This window comes from Gallus gallus, chromosome 7 (assembly GCF_016699485.2).
Source record: "Gallus gallus isolate bGalGal1 chromosome 7, bGalGal1.mat.broiler.GRCg7b, whole genome shotgun sequence".
Lineage (NCBI taxonomy): Eukaryota > Metazoa > Chordata > Aves > Galliformes > Phasianidae > Gallus > Gallus gallus.
The window spans coordinates 4,991,748-5,000,371 of record NC_052538.1 but is presented as its reverse complement, the minus strand read 5'-3'; the positions used below and the strand labels follow the sequence as shown (position 1 = coordinate 5,000,371).

At 40.5% G+C, this 8,624-nt stretch overlaps 1 long non-coding RNA gene across 1 annotated transcript in view; it reads left to right on the top strand.

Annotated features, from left to right (window-relative positions):
• Positions 1-1,065: 1,065 nt before the first annotated feature.
• Positions 1,066-8,624, top strand: part of LOC107053780 — a 63,867-nt gene continuing 56,308 nt past the window's right edge. Inside the window, exons 1-2 of the long non-coding RNA XR_001467388.4 lie at positions 1,066-3,070; positions 3,831-3,939. This is a non-coding gene — a long non-coding RNA (uncharacterized LOC107053780). The remainder of the gene's footprint in view (positions 3,071-3,830; positions 3,940-8,624) is intronic.

The following is an 8,624-nucleotide window of genomic DNA, read 5'->3' as shown; positions in this document are numbered from 1 at the left end:
TATGAAAACTAACTCTCTGGTACTAAATCTGTCACTTACATGAAAATATTTTTTATGACATACTGTGTAGTTTTGAAATAAATGAGTATGAAGTAGACTGCTTAATCCATATCTATTGATTCTTCCTTCTAATATCTCTAGTTCTGTTATAGAACCTTAAATGTCGGTGAGGTAGGGATATTAGATCCAAGTGAAATGCTGTATTTAGTCTGAGCAAGGCAAATGGTACAAATTACTGAAGTGGTGAGGCACTTGAACAGCTTGCATAGAGAGGTGGTGGATGCCTGGTCCTTGGAGATTTTCAAGGCAAGGCTGGATCAGGCTCTGGGCAACCTGATTTAGCTGTGCATGTCCTTGTTCATTGCAGGGGAGTTGGACTAGATGACTTATAAAGGTCTCTTCCAGCTCCTAAGGACTCTGTGATTCTAACTGATGTTGTTTTAGAGTAAAACTGGAATAGGTCTTAATTTACTCTAGTGACACAACTAAAAACAAATGCCTTTGGGGAATATTGTTGATAACTGTCACAAGACCTTTAAGGAACTTGTTTGGCATGTATTTAGCTAATGAAGTCAAACTTAAGTGTTCTTAAAAGCGGTGATCAACTGATTCACAATACCTCTAAGTAGGGAATTTAGAGCCAGTGCCAAGTGTATCTTAGTCTTCTGTGAAGATTGGTGCTGTCGTGGATGATTTGTTTTCTGAGCTTAACTATGCCACAGACCCTCAAAGTGGGGAAGAGGACTATCTCAAAGTACTATGAAATGGTGGAATTTAGTTTTAAGATATTGGATCAGAAAATGTGGATTTACAGCAGATAAGTAACTAAATTGACAGTTGGGTTTAGTGGCTGAAGGCAAGTGCAGTTTTTGCATATTAACAGAGGGCCCATAGGTAGAAAGATGAGTACTGTTAATATCATAGCATAATTAATTTTCACTGGAACAGGCTGTCCAGGGAGGTTGTGGATTCTCCTTCTTTGGAGATATTCAAGACCTGCCTGGATGCCTACCTGTGCAGCCTGCTGCAGGGAGCCTGCTTTGCAGAGGGGTTGGACTTGATCTCTAGAGGTCCCTTCCAACTCCTGCAATTCTGTGTTTCTGTAATCTTAATCTTATTAGGCAGCTTCTGAATGCCATGAGAAAGCTCTCCTTAAAGCTATTGTTAACCCTAGCAAGCTTAAGCTAGGAGTTTGGAGCTCTTTTCTTGTAAAGGCAGCAAGTAGCCTTGGTACAAGAACTACTTTAGGTTTGCTCTAATGCATGTTCTTTAGTTTGAGTATATCTACATTTTTGAAAGGTTTTATAGAAACCTTTTGAAGATGTAATAAAAAAAGATATGACATGCCATTGAAAAAGTTGAAATTGTACATCTTTGTTTAAGGAAAAAAAACTTCCTTTCTGTTCTTGGCTTGGACCCATCTTGTTCTAAAGTACTGCAGCCTCAAAGGGGTCAACAATAAATTTTGCTGAATGGAATTAGTCCATTAGATGCGATCTACGTTAAAAGATGACAGTTCACGCTTTCACTGCTTTGGCAAACATAGCTTTGTGCTGCTTTGCCCAGAACTGTCTTAGTAAACAGCCTGTGTAAATGATTTCCTAAAGATCTTCTGTCACTTGACTACTTACCTGGGCTGCTTTTACCCTGTGCTTGCAACTTGGCAGTGAAGAGGCAGTGTTTTTGTGGTCTCATTTACTTTTAAAATGAAAGCAAGTAATGCAGGTTTTGGAGTTCTTCCAAACACTTCTTTGTCTGCAGAGCTGGATGTCTGGAGTGGGAGGACCTTTGGATTAAACCATTAGGAATTCAGTTGGGAGCAGAGATTTTTTTTGAAGGTTTTGGAAGAAAAAAAAGTTCCATTTCAACTTTGTTTTCCATTTTCATCTGCATCCCACATGTAACTGCACTTTTTTGTTATTGCATTAGCCTCTCCTATGTAGGTCAGTGATCCCTTTCCATTTTCTGTGTTGAATGGAACTGCTGGTATCTTTAACTCAAAGATTAGCTCTGTTTGGAAAGAAGCTCTATTTTGAAAGAAGCTCTGTTTGGTTACAGGGTATGCCTCCCTGCTGAAGATCCTTATGGAAGTCTTCCTGGTCTTGAAGAGCAAAGCTTACTAGATATCTCATACCTAGTAAGGCCTATATCGGAAAGGGCACCGGCTCAGCATGGTGCAAACTGTCCTCGGATGGTATGAAAAGTGATTGTGGTTTAAGCTTGACCTGGTGGTTGGTCTTTGTGATAGCAGGCCCACTGTGCTTTGGAGGTCTCTTGCTTCTTTTCTCCCACCCTAAATATCTTCCAGAGCTTCTGAAACGAATGCTGAAGATTATTCAAGGTAGTTGTAAACGGTTGACACATAAGCCTTCTGCCTAAGGCACTGTTACTATTAGGACAGTGGTAATAGTGTTGTCATTAAGTCTATTCCAGCAACCTGGTCAATGTGCAATAGAACCTAATTGGAGAAAGTAGGGGAAAACTGGAAAAAGGTAGTGGGCGGTTGGTTTATTCTGCCTATGTCCTTCCCTGCTGGAGCTGGCTGAGCTGTCATCCAAGTGGCATGTTGCTGTTTCCTTCCATACTCAGGAGGAACTATCTGGGCTGGCTGGCTGGCTTGGCCCTTCCATTTCCATAGCCACAAACAATTCAAAGCATCTGCTGTAGAGCCTGTCTTTCTGGACTGGCAGAAGCAATGCTGAAGCCTTTCTATGGTGTTGGTATTACCAAATATAATTTAGTTGTTCTTTTGAAAGTATTTATTAATATAATAGTAAAAAGAAAGGGCTCGGGATTTTACTGTGGGTTTAGCCTTGTGAAGACTAGAGCTTGAAAGATACTGTGCAGCTCTATAACGAAGCTTTCTTTTTTGGATATGTTTTCATTTACTCATTCTTGGAACTTTATTGTGATTTAGTAAATGAGTGACTAGCTTTTTCAGCCTACTTATGAAAGTTAAAATAGAAGCTTAAGTTTATTTATTACAACTCAAATGTTTGTGTCAGAAGCAGTGGAAACCTAAAGGAAATGGTTATTCTACTAAGTCGTTTCAAGGTGCATAAATGTCAAGGTAATGGTCTACTGCACTTTGACAACAGGTATCTTAAATAAGAGACCCAGTACACTGGGTGCTGATTATGGACCTTGTGGTTTTATATTTTGGAGCTGATATACTGGAAAATAATGCAAGTTCTGACCCACCTGGCTGCTTTAGCAATCCAATGCACTGGAGTTTTGTAGCTTCAGCTTGGCTTGTTGTAGACACTGCTTCAGAACAATAAAACTTGCCTTTCTCAAGTGTCAAGCAGATGTTAGGAAAAGAAAAAAGATGGCTTTGCAGTCAGCAGCCAATAGATAATAACAAGTGAAAGGCAAATGACTTTCAGGTCTGTCATGGGAAACAAGCTTAAAAATATTTTCGTTTCTAGCTTGGAAAACTTACTACTTTATTACTATACTTGTGTTGAGCAATAGAAAGTAATGTGCTTTCCTGGATTCCTATTTTTTTTTAAGTTGATTATTAATGCTTTCACAGCAAAGAACTCCAGGTGGGTTGCTAGGGCTGTGCGCCACGTCTCAGTGTGAATAACATGAGAGAACTTGAGCATTAGAGATGGGATGCATGCAGTTGATTTTGAAATTTTGCAGTACGTGTGGATATCTTTGTCTTGTACTTTTACTCAGCCTGAGAACGTGTTCAAAACTGCCAAGAAAGAAGGGCTTCTACGAATAGGAGCCCAGTTTTTGTTTTGTGTGCCTTCTGTTTTGTTGAGATAGAACAAACAGTGCTGAATCACAACTACTATATTACTTCTTTCGTATTATAACAGCTCATCCAAGCTGAGATTGATGTAAAAGTGTGCGATGAGAATCCTGAGATAAGAGGACTTGTAGATCACTGACTGCACAGAGAACAGGGCTTGACCTCTGATTCACAAGGTAGGGCACATTCCCTTGTAGATGTTTTTAATCTGACAGATGTTTGAGGTATATGAAGCCTGTTTTATTGCTTTGTCTTTTTTTTTTGGACCTGAACCTGCTTGAGGTAAAGCACACATGCTCTGATGACAGTCCCTTACTTCTGAGCTTCATGAACTCAGGAGAGGATGATGGCACACGCTGTGCTTTCCTGTACTAATTGGGATCTCTTTCTAGACTTTGAGTGCATGAGTAAATTTGTGGGACTTTACATAGTGCACTTTACATAGTGGACTTTACATACTGTACATAGTGGAAGTTTCATTGTATAACAAATCCACACCAAACACAGGGAACTGTGCAAGTATTTTTCTGTCATTCAAAATACAATATGCCAACTCATGCATATTGTATTTTCAGCCTGTCAGTGCAGTGCAGCTGATGCAAGGTAAATGGAATATTTAGCCCTTCAAAGAGCTAATACTGGTACCCCTGGAAATAGCTGGTACTTGCTTTAATTCTGAAAAAAAAGGACAAACCGGCACACTTTACTTATGCTCCTATTTTTTGACAAATTAATTAGCTGCATAGATACTACCTGTTTCCATGTATTTAATGCTGAATGCTGATTGTATGGTAAATCACACTAGCAAATGGATTCAGCCTTAATCAGATATATCACCGGAGCTTGATCTTTGAAAGCTGGGCTCTTGGGATCCTATGAAACTTCAGATGTGTCCAGTCTTGTAGGCCATCTGTGCTAGACCTTGAGAGTGTGGGAAAAACTCTCCAGAGATTCTTTTCTCCTACTGTGTGGAAGAATACCTGCTTGGTCCATACAGAAGACGTTGTTAATGGTCATGCTACCTCTGTGAAGACTGAAGCAGAACAGCATTATCACAATGAAAGCCAAAGGTAAATCATACCACCTCTGTTATCATTTGACTGGTACATTAATATTGAGTGATGGAGCAGGAGCACACTAAGCTGTTAAACATCAGGCATTCACCTTGATGGAAAAGCTGCTTAAAGGGTAGAAAGCAAAGAGTAGTCTAGCAAAGGGTAGGCTTGCTAGTCTCTTTTGCAATAAGGAAGAATTGGCTTTGAGGCCTCACAAGTAAATGATGGAACCAAAGCATTCAGTATTTTTATCACTATTCCAGAAGAGGGCAACTCAACAATCTCTTGGGTTGTCAGTGGTGGTAAGCTTTTTCAGAGAGTCAGTGCAGCACTGGTGGTAAAGAAGGGATCTCCCCAAACTGACTGGATGAGTGAAGTGGTAGCAAGTGGGTTTCAGTGCTCTAAAGCTAGAACAGTGCATCTAGGGGAGACAATCTACAAGTGTCTTTATGTGATGTTGAACTCAGAACTAGCATTTGTATACCTGAAGGAGACTAGAGAATCTTTATGGATAGGGACTCTTAAGTCATCAATGGGCAGCAGTTGAGAAAAGCCAACAGGGTACTTCAGGAGAAGTACTGACATGAAGGTATTGTTTTCTTGTTATGTAAAACTTTAGCCCACTTGCACTAAAGTTTGCTTGAGTGTTACAGTTCAGACTCCAGGCTCAAGTGAGAGTGCAGATAAAAATGCAGAAAAGAACTTGTAAAACAAAGAAAGGGATGGAGCAGCCGCCTTCTAGTAGCAAATGAAAACACTCTGGTTTGGATAGAATGTATAGGAGGTATGTCTGAGGCTTATAAAACCATAAAGGTCGTGGATAAACTGAATACAAAAGCTGCTTTGGCTAGTCCCAAGTTTGCTAAACTCATAATTCTAGAGGTTGGATGCTTGTTTAAAGTAGATGGAGCATATTCATGTACAACTTCAGGAATTAGTTACTGCAGGTGGATTAAGAGGCAGGCAGTGTGCATCTGTGTACTCAAAAGATTACAGGTATTCAAGTTGGTAAATAGGAAATACACAGATGTGCCTACTAACTGCCTAATTCTACTGGTTGCTGGAGGAGTCCAAGAAGAAAGATCCACTGAGATCAGCCAGGCATAAACAGCATCTCTGATACCATGCAAGGCAGGCTAATGGGTTAGATCTTTGGTCTGACAGTGTGGTATTTCATGTGTTCCTATCCTTTTGAGCCCTTTTATCATAGGTAGTACATACACTGCCATCTTTTAGTCTTCTCCAAGCACTGTCTGACATTTTACTTGGCTGGTATCAGTAAGAACATGTGAGTTCTTGAGACTGTTGTGAAAAGTGGTATGGAAATGAGCTGTGAAGTTCTATTGTCTTTGGAGGATACTGGTTGTGATGAAGTGTGCGTTTACATTCTGGCAAGTCTGAGAACCTTCCTTGTTTTCTAACAAGTTATTTATTAGATTACTTTTACATAAAAATCATCTAGCCATAAGTTCAGGCAGTCAGTGGATGAAAAGCTTCCTTCAGAACAAAGCATGTGAATCGCTGATTTCTGTGGTGTATCGCAACGTTCTGTTTGACTCCCACAGCCCTTCCATGTCCGTGGCCCTTTGACATCTGGTTAAGTTCAAGATTAGGAAATGCTCCCATGAGATCCTGAACTTCAAATTCTACTTTCATGTTAAAAATGCTGGCTGGTTTCAAGACAAATCTCTAATTATAAGGGAATATTAAACTTTTGATTAACTATTATAGGCCCATGCTTAGGTACTTATTGTAGATTTCTAAGCCAGACTCATTAATGCAGGCTGTGATGCTTAACTTCAAGTGAAATCAGAAGGTGAGAACTTCTCATATGCTACTTCGGATATTTAGAGAGGAAAACTTAGGTCAGTGGGAATTCCTGGATACTGTCCAAAGGTTTGAAGTGTCTCTAAGCGTTAATGTTGGGAAAATGCTCTGTGACCATAGGAAAGTCCCTTCACCTTTTGACACAAGAGTTCTTGAGCAGTTTTCAGGGGCAGAGGGAGTGGGAAGAACTTAGATATTCCAAAAAGTTCTCATCACCACCCCCCCACCTTTGCTCAGAGTAACTCATCCAAACCATGTGTTGTGTGTCCAGTCATTAGTTGGCTTTGCCATAGCTGATTCCCGTGGGTACAGCCTTTTGAAATGCTAATCACCTGAGGGGTTTATCTAGACTCACTGTTTTCTGCTTTTGGCTGCCTGCCCAGCTCTCAGCTGTTTTTAAGGGTTTAAGGGAACACAGCTGAGTTCTTAACTGATTGTGAGGAGACCTCTTTGGATGCTGGAGGTGAGCACACCTTTAGAAATAGAAAAGGGAAGAAAAACCTTTTTTAATACACAAAGGTTAGTTTGAAGACTGCAGTAAGAATGACCTGAGGGCTGGGTAGACGTAGCTAGGCTGACACAAGTTTCCGAGCTAGTTGATGGTCTGGAATAGGATGAAGGGGAAAAGTGGCTTTTGAGTGCTTTTAGAACATCGAGGAAAACTTGTTTCTCATGTAAGAATGAAATCTGCCTTTAGGCTTGTTTTGGAAAAGCTGCTAAAGACCACCAACAGTACTAGAACTGAATGTAAGTTTTAGGACTGTGAGACTTCCAGAATAAATCCTGGAGGGCTGTTAACATGGAAAAACCTGTATGCAAGTACTGTATTTTATGTATTTTTCAGTCATTCAGATACAACCTTGCTGCTTAAAGGGGGAGAGATGCATTAAACTTCTGTGCTTACTTTACAGTTAATTATACCCAAAGTTAATCACAGTGACCTTTAACTACCTTAACACATGCATCTTCACTGTAGTATCTCCAACTAGCACCTTAACCCAAGCTTGTAGTTCAAAAGATGCTATGAAGCCAGCAAAATAGCAAAGAAGAGACTGACCCCAAAGACAACGTGCTACTGTGAGCACCCGAGTGGTTTGGAGGAAGTCTCTGATCTTGTTTGTTTTCTTGATGCTTGGAAGTGAGAGGCCTAGGCTGAAAGTTGGTTCTGTTGAAGGCGGCAGTCATGGCTTTGCACAACTTTGGTCGTGTGGTGCAAAAAAAAATCTAGGGCTTTCATCTTTAGCAGTGTCAGTTTTCAGCTGGGGAAGAAGAGGAGGAGAGCTGGCCTTTATCGGCCATTAATGTGAAATGCCTACTTCAGTTTGGGATGCTTTTGTAACACTTAAGTGAACTTTCATCCCTTGAGGCAAAGCCTGAGGAAAAGGGGGGGGGGGGGGGGGGGAAGAGCATGCTTCTGGTAGCCTGTGAGGTTGTATGTTTTATAAGTAAACTGCAGGCAAGTAGCAGGTGATTTTACTGACAGCTTTCTGAGGGCACTCTTGAGGCTTCATCATGTTTTTTTTTTTTTTTTTTGGCTAGATGGTAAGAATGTGCTATTTCTTCCTTGTGGAAGGGGGTAGCTGTGGAGCACTTAATCACTTGCTGTGATGGATCGCTCCCATATGGTCTTGGAAAGTCTGTCCATGTGCATAAAGCAAAATAGATGTTGAATTATGTGCATTAACCGCTCTAATGTATCCTTTTCCAACATGCTACTCCTTGCATAGGAGATTTTTACTCCTTTGGTTTGTGGGTGGTTGCAGACAAATGCCAGCTAAGTGCTGTAAATAATGTCAGTGAGTCTGCTGCTCTTTCAAGGGGCTTTTTATGGATTAACGTCATCTATAAGCAGCATTTCCTTGAATTTGCAAGATACTTACGTAGAAATCTGAGTAAGGATGAATTATTTTAAGTTCTGATGATCGTGGTATGGCAGAGTAAGGCAAACTAGGGCTTGTGGAGCTTATTTGCTACCACCA